The 15,206-nt window shown below is 38.0% G+C and overlaps 1 long non-coding RNA gene across 1 annotated transcript in view; it reads right to left on the bottom strand.

The window, feature by feature from the left end:
* Positions 1–1,270: 1,270 nt before the first annotated feature.
* The window catches only part of LOC141573127 (uncharacterized), a 339,255-nt gene continuing 325,319 nt past the window's right edge, over positions 1,271–15,206 (bottom strand). Inside the window, exon 3 of the long non-coding RNA XR_012498709.1 lies at positions 1,271–1,378. This is a non-coding gene — a long non-coding RNA (uncharacterized LOC141573127). The remainder of the gene's footprint in view (positions 1,379–15,206) is intronic.

Here is a 15,206-nt window from a genome sequence, read left to right as displayed (position 1 = left end):
TGGAATAACTCAATATCTACATTTAGTGCTTAATTTTAATAAGTTTAAAACTGATACTTGATTCAGTTATTGGAAAGCTTTTAAGTATGGCTGGAAAAACCTGGTTATGTGAATCTACTTTTTCAACTGTAAATTTTATGAAATCTAAATACCGAATAATAAAAAATTTTAGAGTGTGAAATGATACATACTATAAATGTAAAATATATATTGGATTTTGAAGACAGTATAAAAAAGAATGTAAAATTACTCAATATTTTATACTGATTAGGTAGAAACTATAGTATTTTAGCTATGAGTTCATAAAATATATTAACATTAATTTCAACAGTTTTTTTTCCAATGGGACTACTAGAAAACTTAAATACTATATAGCTTGCATTATATTTCCATTGCACACTATTGACCTAGGCAGTCGGAAAATGATCAAACAAAACAAGCTTTTCAAAGGTTTTGTACAGAAAACAGGCTAAATTTGTGTATGCTAAAATGTGTATTTAGTAAGTTCATATTACAATATAGAATATTTTAACTGATGAAACATTTGTGTTTTTCCTGCTCATTTGTCTACAGCAGTGATGAATTTCCTTGAGATTTATAATGTTCTGTATTAAATGTGACAAGCATTTTTTTAAAAAAAACCTTTCAATTAGCTACATATTAAATATATATATATATATATATATATATATATATATATATATATAATACATACACATATTTACCAAAAGATATGTATGAGCATGTGTGTTTGTAATTGTGAAAAGCTAAACAACTCAAATCTCTGATAGTAAAATGGACAAGTTGTGCTGCATTCCTACAGAATACTGTATACTGCATAGTATATAGCAGAATATTATATGGCAGTGAGAATGAATGAACTTCCATATAGGGAACTACATGGATGCATATCAGGAACAAAATGTTGAGCAAAAGAAGTGAGAAACCAAAGAAAGTCACTCATTGTATGTTCTATGCTCAAAAACAGGCAAATTAATGAATAGTATAAAGTCAAGGATACTGGTAATGTTTATTTTTTGAGCTAAGTGTTAGTTACACATTTGTGAAAATGCACTGAGCTCTGCCCTTACACTTTGTGTATTTTTCTGTGTATAGATTCTAACAAAACTTTAAAAGTAGGACTAAAGCTATGTACATTTTTGTTTTGTTTTTGTTTTTTTCTTTAAGGAAGGATGATCATTATACAGTGTTAAGCAGTGCTTCTCAAATTGTACTAAGCATCAGTTACCTGGAGAACCTGGTAGAACAGTTTCTGACCACTCCTTGCAGAATCTGAGCCAGTAGGTCTGATTTTGCATTTCTCAGAAGTGCCCAGGCGATGCTGCTACTTCTGGCCTGCAGGCCTCATTTAGTGGTGCTGAGGGAAAATAAATCCAGAAAATACCAGTCATTTTTAGATTGCTATGCATAAAATACATGAGGTTAAAAAAAAAAATCTAGAAAAAAGACTCAAGTTTTTACAGTTATTTCTTAATGATATGTAATGGTTTTATTGTTAATTTTAAATGACAATACACATTTTTAAATGTCTCAGTTTCAATTTGTAACATGCTCAATATTGTTAGGTATAACCCACATCAAAAAAAAAGAAAAAAAAGAAAAAAGAAAGGTCACTGAAGTCCTCAATATATTTTTGAGAATGTACAGCGGTCCAGAGACAAAAAGTTTGTAAACAAAGTGGACACTTACAGAACTCAACAAGCAGGGAATGTATATCTTCTCTAGCACTCGTGGAAAAGGTAAAAGAATATCATATACATAGGATATCATAAAGTAAATCTCAACAGATTGAAAAAATGTAGTATTATCAATATATTCTCTGACCACAACACAATAAATCTATAACAAAAGATAAAAATATGACCCAAATCAGGAAATTTAAAAACACTTATAAATTACATCTTTGTATAAAAATAATAATTGAAACTAAAATATACATAGAACTAAACGAGAAAGAAAATATGCCCATTAAAATTGTAGCATGCAGCAAAATCTGTTCATTCAGAGAAATTTATAGACATAAATGCTTTTTTATTTTAGAATAAATAATAGAGCTAAATTTTATCCTTAAGAAGAGAAACAACAAAGAAGAAAGGAAGGCATAAAAGGTTAACAGGGACATTCATTTTATTTTATTGTGCCAGAAACTGTTCTATGCATTGAGAAGATAACATTGGACAAAATTGACCCTAGTGGTTTATTAGAGTTATCACGTATGTGGCATATGTATAGTCAGGCCGTGTTCTAAATGCTTTACATACATGAACTCATTGAGAGAGAGAGAGAGAGAGTAAAAGAAGATAAAATAGATTCAAACAAGTCTCAAAGTGTGTTTTTTGAACCCACTAATAAAATGGACAAATTTTTTGTTATAGTGAATTCAGAAATAGAGTGAGAGCATGTGAGAGATAATGAAGAAGCGAGGAAACATCTGAAGCATCCAGAAATCACCAGGACACCTTCTGAGATGCAGGCTGAATCACCTTTCAGCACCGGTGGTGCGGAAGCCAGTTTATTGTTGGGCCAGTTCAGGTAAGACAGCTCCCGCACCTCCCCCATTCTCCCTCTCTACCAAACACCAACCCTTGACGAGGCCAGCCCCGGTTAGCTAGCTGGGAAGGCCAAAAAGAGAGAAGGTAAATCAACACCCCTACCCCACTGCGGGATTCCAGCCTAAAACAGTCTCTAGGAGGGGAAGGAGAAAATTTTTCGATGGTAAATCTAGTTCAGAGTTTTGATTAATGCTAGGACCAGATGTGCCAATTATTAATTAGACTGTGTTTACAACTTGAAGTTAGTTAGAACTATCTATCACTCAAATTGGGCTTGTTAGAATTTCATATTGGGTTGGGGGAAAAAAAATCCACTCTGAAAAATATTTAATGAATGATGGGAGGACAATTGGTTATATTTTGATTATGTTGACATTATTACCTATTCAGTATATTAGTCACATTAATAATGCTAGGACCAAAAGAAGGACACAGGTATAGACAACAGAGGTTAAAAAAATAAATAAATAAATAACATTATCACAACATACATGAAAAATTAAAACCAACAAGTTAAAAAAACATAGCTTACCAAGATTGGTTCAAGGACTAGAAAGATAATTGGATAGCCATTAAAAAAGTTGAATCAGAAGATTGACATTGTTTCATAAAGAAATTGTGCTATCTATCTTTTATTGAAAAAAATGTTACAGTCTTCAGAGAATATAAAAACAGGAAACACTCTCCAATTTGTTCAATAAGGCTAGTGTAAACCTGGTAACAAAACCAGAGGAGGCACGTGTGAGAAAGGAATTATACAGGTCAGTTCATTCATGAACAAAAGTAGGAACAATTCCAAATACCAAATCAGATATACCGTAGCAATGCACCAAAAAAAGATAAAATTGGGTTTTTTCCAGAAAAGCAAGAATGGTTTAACATTAGGAAGAAGAAAATTGATGTAAATTTTCCACAGCAAAGGATAAGAGATGAAAAATATGTAATCATTTAGATAAACGTGATAAAAGAATTTGATCCATGTCAACTCCCTATCAATCATAACAGTAAACTAGGAATGGAAGGACAATTCCTCATGGTGTGCTGAGCAGGTTAATTTCCAGAAGTTCTGGAATTAGCCTGAGCTGTTTTGCTAAAGCTTCTGCATTTCACTAAGCTCTGGTCCCAACACCTGAAACATGCTGGTTAATAACATTACTTTTGTAACAACCATGGATCCGGGAAGATTTGGGGTAGCTTTTACTGATTTTGTAGCAGTAATATGCATATGTGACTAGCAAAATATTAAAAAACCCAGCGAGATTCTTGAACTACCTAGCTCTAAGGTGTTCTATGCACATGTACGTGGTTCCTGATCCAAAAGAGACAGTGCGTGCACGCATGACCCGTGACCTGCATAGAAGGTACAGGTAGGAGCTCGCACCAGGTCTCCCCTAGGCCTCTTGCTGTGAGCCATCTATTGACAGCGATCTAAATCCTACTTTATCACTGTTGTCATATGGTTTCCTTTTTCCCCAATAAGCTGGAGATCTGTATTGTTATTTGGGGTCCCAACAGCCTTCTTTCCTTAGCAGTTGAACCCTGTTTTAGTAGGTTGGCATTAGAGATGAGATTGCTAAGAAGACTTTCTGACTCATGTTTTGCTAAAAATACAGCTTAGGCATTATTTATTGAGAAAGAAAAAGGATGATTCTGATAAAGGGGATGAAAATGAACTGTTGATGCAGACACAATTGTTAAGCTACACTTGATTTGAAGTAACATAGGCTTTGAAAGCAGTTACTAATAAGACTTTCTATTGCAATCTAGAAATGATAGAACCTGAACACCAGGAACTAGCAACATTAGAAAACAAGTGCAAACTCATGGCAGGTTAGCTAAATCAGTTTCTTAATTGCTGCTTTCAGCGTTAGCAAAAGTGAAAGTTCAGAATGTCCTTTGGAACTTCATCCTTTCTGGCTGGCAAATGGAGCTCCAACCAAAGGGACATGGGCACTCATAATTTTTGATGGGTCGGCCTAGCCTCTGAGCCCCACTCTAACTAAGAAATTCAAGTGGGGCAGCTTGGTGATAAAGGGCTGGAATCAGCAAGGGATCATTCAGCGATGAAACAGCCATTTTGCAGATTGTCACAGTCATTTCCTGATGACGCCTGTTAAAATGGCTCCTGAGAATGTTAGATCAAGTAGCAGGATCTCTGGGTTTGAACACCACTGAATTAAGGGAGATGTTTTCACTCAGACTGGATACTCTGTTGGCTGCCATTTTTGTGGGGATAGTTCAAGGAAAAATCCTTGCTGACTGGAATGGATTAAGGTGGACATTCATACTAGGAAGGGTGATTGGTCTGCTCCTCCCTTGTCATTTAAATGTCAGTATCTCCTGAAGCTGCAGAAATACTGCTGATGCTGACAGGACTGGACTGGCTTAGATGACCATGAAGTGAGCTCCTATGGGATGGGATGGGATGGGATGGCCCTCACCCCGGTTATGATAAAAGGAGCCCCACCACCATGGACACCACTGTGATTTTGCTCACAGGACCTCAAAGGATGTAAAAAGAGGCAGTTTGGGATCTTTTATCCCAGCTTCCTCCTGTGAGACTTCAAGATAATACAAAGATGAGGGTTTTACAAAAGAAAGGAAATCAAAACAAGAAAACAGCAGGACCTACCTGTGTGGAAGCCTTTAAATGACCAATTTAAAATGGCATTAAAAAGGGGAAATTGGCAGAAACCTTGATAGAATGTTATGGAAGGCTAAGGAAATATACTGCCTCTCCTTAGACTTTCCAAGATATTAAAATATCAAAGCAGATATGGTTGTCTTGTCCGAGATTAGAGGAATTTCAGATAGAGAAAGTCTCTTAGGAGCCCACCGCATAGAGTTCCAAACTGCCACTTTTAATACTGGAGAACGATACCAGTTTTCTACTTACTGTAGCTTCAAACAACAGAAATCTATTATTTTACATCTTTAGACTTCCACTGACCACACGTGGTCATGGAGGAAGAGTGTTATGTGAAGGACAGGGTCTCCTGACCAAATCCCTGTAGGAGAACCAAGGCCTTTTACAAATGTGCAGGTGTAACGGCCTGCAAATTTTAGTCACCTCAATACAAGAGCATTGCTAATGGGCCCCTTAGGGGTGATAGAATTAGTTTAGGGGAACTAAGAGATACTACTGTTAAAGAAATAAAAATGGACTTCTCCTTAAAAGTTGAAATATATGATTTAAAAAAGGATACTGTGGGGATGTCTCCTTTACCTGAATGTATAATTGGAGTGGATGTAATGATTGGTTAAAAATTTCCCCCTCTACTGAGTAAAATGAGAAAAATTACTTGTAGGTCTGTCCAAAAGCCAGTACTAATTGGATATGAATAACGGGAGTTACCCAAGCCTACTGGAAGAGTTAATATGAAGCACTATCGCTTGCTTAGGGCCACACAAAACTACTGCCCTAATTAAGGATGTGTTGGATGCAGATGTGTGAGTGCCCATATGCTCATCAATAACCCAAAGCCAGTGAGCAGGCTGATGGATGATGGGGGCTGACCCTGGGGTGCAGTGGGCGCCATTAAACAGTAACCCTAATGCTTGTCCAGATTTTTCAGCTGCTGAATAGATTACTTCCACGAGCTAAAGCTGACTGGTTTTCTTTAGCTGACCTAACTAGTGCCTTTTTTTTCAATAAGTGTTGCTAGGGAGAGTCAACAGCAATGTGCATTCATGTGGAATGGCTCCTGATGTACATTTGCCTCAAGGATATTTGAACTTGCCTGGGTGTTGTCACAAGTTACTGAGGCAGAACCAGTGTAAAGCAGCTGTACAGCATTCTAGTGCATTGTATTGATGGCATTGTGATTATTTCTGAAGCTGAGAATCAAGCTAAAAATGAGTGTACTGTGATCATAAATCATATGACTGATTGAGGATGGTTAATGAACCCTGAAAAAATCCAGGACCTTGCATTGACTATAACATTTGGGAGGGTTGTGTGGGCTGGTGTGTCTTGTGATACACTGCAGACCACCAGGAATAAAATGTTCTTGCTCCCTACCCCTCAGACGAAAGAGTCCTAATGAGTAATAGGCCTGTTTGGCCTTTGGAGAAATCATATCCTCTGTTTAAGGATACTATTGGGCCCAATCCATTCAAACAACCTGGAAAAGGTCATACTTGAATGGAAGCCTGAACGAGCCTTCTTGGAACTCAGAGGCTGTAGCCCAAGCTATCCCATTTGGATGATATGTTGCAGTTATGGACTGAATTGGGCCCCTCCAAATCCATATTCGAAGACCTAACTCCTAATGTGATGGTATTTGGAGGTGAGGCCTTTGGGAAAGTAATTAGGCTTAGAGGTCATGCGGTGGAGTGGGGACCCCCACAATGAGATTAGTGTCCTTATTAGAAGGGGAAGAGACAGGATAGCTCTCTTTCCTCCCCCATGTAAGAATACAGCCAGAAGGAGTTGTCTGCAAACCGGGAAGACCTCACTGACGTACCATTCTCCTTTCATTTTGTACATGGTTGTGAAACATTGCAATTCTCACTGTTGATATGAGTAAAATTTATGTGTATGAATACAGTTCACCTAAGTTTCTCTCAGATGTTTTAATACTAAATATAAAACCTAAGATTTCATCTTAGAAAATTCCTTAATTATGTATTTCACATGAGATGCATGGCTGTCATTATAACAGGTCAGATTCTCTTACCCATTACAAACATAACAATATAAAAATGTTAATGCTCTATTTTCCTTTTCATAAAAATGTATTTACTTCTAAGTCTCCCTAAGGTTGAAAGGTGCAAAACCAGTTATGGAAGTCAGTTAATATTCTAGTTAATTAGGTTATTCACTTCCAGAGAGTTAGACCAGGAGAGTAACTTAGATTCTTGTCTGTGACCCTGAAGAAACACTTTGAACCTTCCTCTTAGTTATTATGCCAGTTTGTTCATAATTTCAACAGAGGAGTGACTCACTCGTGATAATTCTGTCTGCTTGTAGAAGTCTGCAGCTCCCCCGAGGATAAGCTGGTTAGAACACTTAGATCCGTAAATGTCTTTCGCCTGAACTTTAAAGACTTTTAAACATTAATACAATATTGTACTCATTCATATACTTAAAACCATGCAAATCTTTCTGATTTTAATGATAGCAGATTGAATTTGGATGTCACATATCTTCAGCTGACTGGATGCTACACTTAGGAGGCTATTCCCCTGAGTCAGAAAATATTTTTAAAATGATATATTTAATACCCACTAGATTCTGTATCATTCATCACGATGATGAATGTGTCAATGAATATTATGAGTATGCCAGCAATGCCAAAGGACTGGGAAATAAGGTCCAGTGGGAATATATTCTGATCTCTTGACCTTCTTTGGTATATTTAAATCCATGTTTATCTTTTTGTGTATCATAGACTCAAGCCTTTGGTAGATTTATTGTATTTTAATAAACCACAAACATTATTCCATTTTTGATGCTAATATGGTCACAGTCAAACCTCTAGAATTTGGTTCCTGGATCCTTTTGATCTGATTTCACTAAACCTTGGCTTCTGATAAAGATCTATATTCTCTTGTATCTTCTCCCTGGACGTGGAATCAAGTATCCTTCCAAAAAACCCTGGTTTCTTTTCACAGAAAATTGATTTTAGAAAGTGGGCTTTACATTTACATTATTAGAGATGCCATTGCCTCTGGGCCATTTCAGGGGACAGAGGGAGGGACAATTAATTTTATTAATAATGGCATATATATTATATATATGGAAATACATACCTGTTACATTATTTGCTACACATTAATGTTCATTCACATATATGTCATTTGTCAAATTCATTTGGAGGGAAGCTCTTCAAAGAGGCAGTTATTCTTAAGACTCTGAAATCTCTGAGCACCATTTCTCCTTTAATAAAAGTTTAGAAAACTATATGAGTCAGTGTTGTCTGAGCTCTTTTTTTTCAAGCTACTTTTGAAGGAAACAATTTTTTTTTTTTTTTTAATAAAACTATGATTACTTCTCAGGTCAAAGAAGAATAGTTTACACTTTTCCAGATTTAAGTTTTAGAATCTATCAAATACTTCCTATTTTTCTTTGAAATAAAAATAACTTATCAGTCCTCTGACTTAAGCATTCTAAGATCACTCTGAGGAACTTTCTCTATTTTGGTAACTGTTCAGGTACTCAAATGTTAAAGTTCAGAGAATAGAAGAGTTAATATCAGTAAAATTCTGCTTTGGGGAAGGAATCTTGAACCTCTTTTATGGGGCCAGAGTTTATTGGCATACAAGGCTTTTGTGTAAGTACCCTTTGTCGTTTAAGTACTTCTAGTATTTCTAGGATAGACCCCACAAAGGGCTTATGAAATAGTAATCATACCTAGAGGTCTCATTCCTCTAAGTCAGTGTTTGACATTTCTTGAGGGCTTTTCATAGAAATGTCTCCCTGTTATCTTTCTTTTGTAACTCCCACCTGACCACAGATAACATGATTTCATCTATTCAGGGTTAAAGTTTTCCAGCCTTGTCATAAATATATCAAGATGTTTTGGCTCACAGAACTATGGATAGTTTCGGGGAGGAAGAAATTTTCCTCTACCCTTCTAGGTTTTTTTTTTCTGGCTGGCCTAATAATTAAATTAGCATGAGATAGATTAACAAGAGAAAATAACCAAATTTAATTACGTATGTACATATGGGAACCCCACATACAGGAGCGTCAAAGACAGAAAGTTGAAATGGGGTGTATACGGTATTGGGGCTTCAGAGGGGGAAGAGGTTCATTTGTAGGGCAGTAAGAAGAGCAGATGTTCAGTAATTAGATGTTTGTCCTGCCATATAGATAGGTCATAAAAAGTTATTTCTGGTAATAACTCTTATGGACAACGCCCCAATTTAAAATCTTTAAGGGAGAGGTAAAAGTTTCTCATGAGCCCACAGGGTCTCAATTGCTTTCAGCTCAAAATAATCCACGTGCCAGGGTAGCGCATCTTGGGGAACCCTATGCTGAACCCCTTCAATAGAAGACTGTAATTTTGAGTCACTCCTGCTATGCCAATTACAAGTTTCCAGACCAGGCACCGTGATGGTTTAACAGCAGTGGAACAAGGGCAGGACACCCTGCCCCCCTCCCGATTTTTGGACCAAGAACTTCCCACAGAATGATCTAACCTAGGGACAAAAGGAAGACATCCAATTTATGAGAACTCTGTAGGGATGTAAGAGCTGGGGAAAAGGTTATGCAGGGGCTGAACAGACTTAGTTTATGATCATTACGTGAATTCACAAGCCTTCTGAACTCAGCTCAGATGTGGAGCCAAAGCCAGCCAGGCCAGCCTCAGACAGTGAAGGGGGATAATAATATGGGTCCGAAAGTAAGACATCCGTGACAGACCTCTCATATAGTCTGTCTGTCCTAGAAGATAAAACCACAGACTCAGAGTTTAAAATGTGTTATTCATTAAGAAACACATGGGAAAATAATAAGGAGAGGGGAGAAATACACGTCACATATTAGTTCCTTAATACATCACAATTACAAGTCTGGTTAAGTACCTTTGAGAATTACAGTCCCTGTGGTCACCAACCTGGCAGGAAGAGAAGGCCTTGTGATACTAACTGTCCAAGGGAGAGGGAGGCTGACCTTCCGTCCTAAGGTAGGAAACCTGAAGAAGCCCTGACATACAGATTCCAATGAGACTGTCATGCTTGTCCAATAAAATATTAAGAGTCTGTCATTTTGTTGACACTGTCTTGCTCACACTGCTGACCACCTAGGGGCCAAGTCCTTCAGAATTTGGCTTTGCCAAATCAAACTTTATACTCTTGAAGCAAAGTCAGTTTGCATTCATTGAAGACATATGGCATGCCAGGCACAGCATTTATATTAGCATATAACTCATTTATAACAACTTCAACTGTTAGGAGTTGATAACCTTTATCGATGAGGACACCGAGATTTAGGAAATAAACTACCAATAACTTGGCCTGAAATGAGATCTTACCTAAGAGTCCTCCCAACTGACATCCTCTGTAAATTCAGTTCTTAAAAAGGAAATTGATACCGGATTGCATGTATTTACTCCTTCCATTTTGTGAGGATATTTTCCTCGTAAGAGCTAAGATCCTTTCTATCATCCTGGAAGGACCTTTAGGTTTGAATTTTTGTTAGTTATAAGAATGGTGACCTCTGCTGGAACCATGTGTTTCAGCTTCAAACAGTAGCTGACAGATTTGACCCACGTCCTGCCTGGCTTTCCCAGGAGAGGTTACAGATATACATGCAAATGGAGAAATAACAAAGCCCACACTTTATTTATAATAAAGGTTTACTATGAACAAAGCCCAGCTCTTTGAGGCAAGAGTTTCAAAGAGCTGAAAACGGCTAGAATATCTTTGCCAAGAAACCCATGCTACTAAAGAAGCTTAAAAAGTCAGGAAGCAGTTTGCAGTGGTTGCTATAGTAGCGAAAGGAAACCTGTCCTCTGGGGAGACTAGAAAAGAATAGTTAGCTGCCCCCAAGGTATTGGTTTCAGGGCTCATTCAGAGTCCCAGGGTGATAGGAGATGCACGGCTCTGAAAACATTATAGAGAAGTGTCTGGGAGTGCATTTGTTACCGGAGGCAGCTGCATCAGGGCTGTAGAGGTTAACCTAAACAGCAGGGTACCGGTATGTGTCATATTGTTTTAAGGTCCAAGCTGCATTTTACAGTCAGCATGATGGTGTGTTTTGAATGCCACTGGATGACAGTAGCAAGAGATCACCTGCCTTAGGGAGAAATGTTATGCGTCACACATATTTAAACCATGAATGGGAATCCATACATGCCAAGGGTTTTTTGTGTATCATAGTTTTAAGTCTATTTCAGACTTAAAGCAATGCCTCCTAATTCAGTTTTCTGAAAATGAGTCCCCCACACTCATTTCTTCTCAGACTTTTATAAATGTCAGCACTGTCAGACATTTTTTCAAGCTAGAGATCATAACCATTTAATTGCATTTCCTGAAAGAAATACTTGGTCATTTTAGTTACCATTCTCTAGACATTTTCCATCTTACTTCCCACAACTCAGCGGGACAAAGACAGTATGTGAAAGGTCCATGTGGCTACTGTATCTTCTTCCTCCTCCACCCATTGATTCTTTGTGTAATAGGATGTAGAACTGAGTCTGCGTGGACAGCTCTTCTTTTGAATCTCTGTGGAATTTGGTTATTTACACCACATGACACTTGATGACATGTGACCTTGTCTCTTGCAGCAACTCTTGCCAGTATTGCCTTCACGAACGTTTCTGCAGGACTTGTTTGTGTAGAAAAATGTCTGACGCTTTATACTGTTGACATACACTTGTGTTATAACAATGTATTTAAAAGGACGTTTGCTTGGGTATATAATTTCATATCTTAAATTATTTCCTTAAATACTTAAAATCATACTAGTCCTCGTTTTCTTGTATCTGTTTTTCCTGTGCTTCCTGATATCCTGACCCTTGTATCTTTGCAGCTGACCTGCTCTAACTCACGTTAAGCTTTATAAACGTATGATCTATGTCATAGATGAATGATATATGATTATAATATCTGTTATATAGAAATGATAACAATATAATATACAATATAATAACAAGATAATGTAACACAATATGTAATATAATATATTATAATCTCTATATATACTGTATAATATGGGGAGTAGTATATATACTGTGTATTATATATCACATACATATACTATACTGTATAGTATATAGAGAGATTATATTATGATCTATGAATTTTATATCCTGGGTCTTTGATGTTCTTAAATTTCACTCTAACATTTCAAGGTGTATGTTTTTTATGCATGCTGTTTGGCAGGAAGGCAGATCTGGTGAGGAAACTCAAGTACAGCCCCCCATTTTTCCTGAACTACTGAAACTCCTTACTAGGTGTCCTCACCACGCTGCAGTTCTATGTCTAGAACTTTCTTACAGGAAGTTTGTTCGTTTGCTTTGTTTTTTGATAATTGAGACATGAGATTCAATATAAACCCACCCATTAGAAACATCAAACGTAAGATTCGTGTTGCTCACAATAGTTCTAGCTGAACATTTTTATCTGCAAAGTATTTATTTAATTATTGGTTTATTTAAGTACAGTTGGTATACAATAGTGTATTAGTTTCAGGTATACACTATAGTGATTCAATATTTACATACCTTGTGATGTGATCACCACACTAAGTCTGTAATCATCTGTCAACGTACAAAGTTATCACAATGTTATTGGCTATATTCCTTTTGACAATCTCTTCCCAAGAATATACTCCATCCTTAAACCTTGGGTTACAGCGACATCGTGTGGTAGTATGAGGTTATGCAGGCTGGCTTGTTAGCAATATTCCTTTTAATTACTTTTCTTCAGTGACCGGATAAACTTTTTTTTCAGTAGCACTTTTAAACCATATACTATACCTTTTATACCAAAACAATATTTTATCACTGTATGCTGAACTTAAATTGGACAAGAATTTTCAGAATTTTAAAAACACATGTTTTTGAAATAAGGATTTGGTGTAACAGTTCTGCCCTAGATCAAAAGTACAGCACTCCCAGTGGATGTCGTTTTTGAGAAGGTCAGATTTAAGGTCATTTAAAATTTGAATCCTAATCACATCCTGTGGGTTCCCACAGTCTGAATGATGTGTGGGTTTTTACTTGCATGTCAAAAGCAGCGGTGATCGTCTTAAATATTGCGCCCACGGGTGGCATCTGTAAAACACGAGATCTCTTCCTGACTAGAGAGTGAATTACGTTGACTGAGTAGGAGCCAGCATAAGACCTATGTGCTTTAAATTGTGGTTTTCTAGCATTCTGACCCAAGTCATTATTTAGGTCACTGTGCAGGTGTGTCACTTCTCCTGTGAATGAAACACGTCGTTCTGATGGAATCTGTTTGTGACACCATACTGCTAGTTCTTATATACGCACGAGGTTTTCTTCATATACTTTTAACTTGATGATTCATATCGTATGTACTTATTGACAGAGCCCTGACGACCTAACTTATACAGAACATCAGGTGTTTAGGTTTGGTTCTGAGGTGCAGTTCTGTTTCGGAGATTCCGTGAGTTGTGTTCTCCGTAGAAGAGCTCTGGGGGAATCAGGACGAGACAAGGGCTTCCAGCCCAGCAAGAATGTGGTCTCATCTGGAGACTAGATTCAGGCTGGTCCCTCAGAATGCTCTGGGGCAATGCTGCCCAGGAAAAATGCATTACATGAGTTGCCTGCCACACATGTAATTTTAAACTGTCTGGTAGCCCATTTAAAAAGATAACAAGGAACAACAGATGGTTTAAACACATGTTACTTAAACTGATACGGTCAAAATATTATCATCATCACAGCATATATCAATATTAAACACATTGATGAAATAGGTTCTGTTTTATACTAAGTCTTTGAAATCCAGTATGTAAACATACCTCATTTCAAGTGTTCAGTAGCTGCGTGCGGCCAGTGGCTGCCATGTTTGACAGGACAGCCCTAGAGTGTCAGTGGCTCACGAGTTGTTCCTGTCTTCATGCTAAAGACTCAAGCTATGTACCTCACACCCCATTGCAGCTGGTTATTGGCTCTAATCTGCCCTCGGGGAGTTGGGAAGTGACCAGGAAGGTACAGTGGCTCCTGCTTGGCTGGGGGAGATTCTCAAAGGTGTCATCTGTGAGTTTTGCCAGCTGAGGGATTGGTGGACCTGCCCTGCTGGGGACCTGGGTACCCAATAGGTATTCACTACAGCCCCAGCTCTGCTCACGTGCATGCTTCCCACACTGAGATTTTCAATGCAGGCTCAGATTCTCCAGGATTCTAGTTGTTCACAGTTTCTGGGGAAACTGTAAGAGGACAGGTAGTAGAATCAAGGACAGCCAACTGCAGAGTTGGGCCCAGCTCTGTCACTTGTACCCAGGAGTGAAGCGAGCTTTAGCGAATGTTCATGGCAGCACCAATGAGAGGCCCCTGCTGGTAAGCAGAACCCACGTTCAGTGCAATCCTGGGACAGCAGAAATGTGGGTCTCAATGGGATCATAGACCTGAAGAGTTTTGGAATATCGTGAACAGCATAGAATTGTGCTGCAAATGAGACTCAAGGGTAGGGTTGCCTATATTGCAACTATGTCAGCTTTGCAGTCAAGCAGGTTGGTTCCATATTTTGTCATTCTGAAGAAAGAGAAAGGACCCCTGTTTAAAATTTGGTACAGATGTCAAGAGTGATGATAACACCATAGACACTCAAAGAAGATATAAAAATATTTATGACTCATGGAACGAGGCTTTCTGCTGAGAGCCTGGTGAGTCCACAGCAAATTAAAAAATGGCTTGAGAGCAGGAAAAGGACACTGGCTTAGGGTTTTGTTGCGGTTAGTGGGTTCAGTCAGAGCAAGGGTTCCTGCAAGTGGTTTCAAATCCCCACTGGTGCCAAAAGAGGGAGCACTGGACCTTCTTATCTGCTTTCTCAAATGTGGGTCAGGAACAGAAGAGGGAGAAGTGAGGCCTAAAACCTGTCAGTAGTCAAACATCAAGAAATGGAGGCCAGGTGTGCACAGAAGATCTTGGAGGTATTGCGGGTCCAATTTCAGACCACTGCAATAAAGCCAGTCATCATCTTTTTGCTGGTGGAGGG

The sequence above is a fragment of the Rhinolophus sinicus genome, linkage group LG09 (assembly GCF_036562045.2).
Source record: "Rhinolophus sinicus isolate RSC01 linkage group LG09, ASM3656204v1, whole genome shotgun sequence".
Classification (NCBI taxonomy): domain Eukaryota; kingdom Metazoa; phylum Chordata; class Mammalia; order Chiroptera; family Rhinolophidae; genus Rhinolophus; species Rhinolophus sinicus.
Note: the sequence above shows the minus strand (reverse complement) of the source record. Positions and strands in the feature narration are given on the sequence as shown.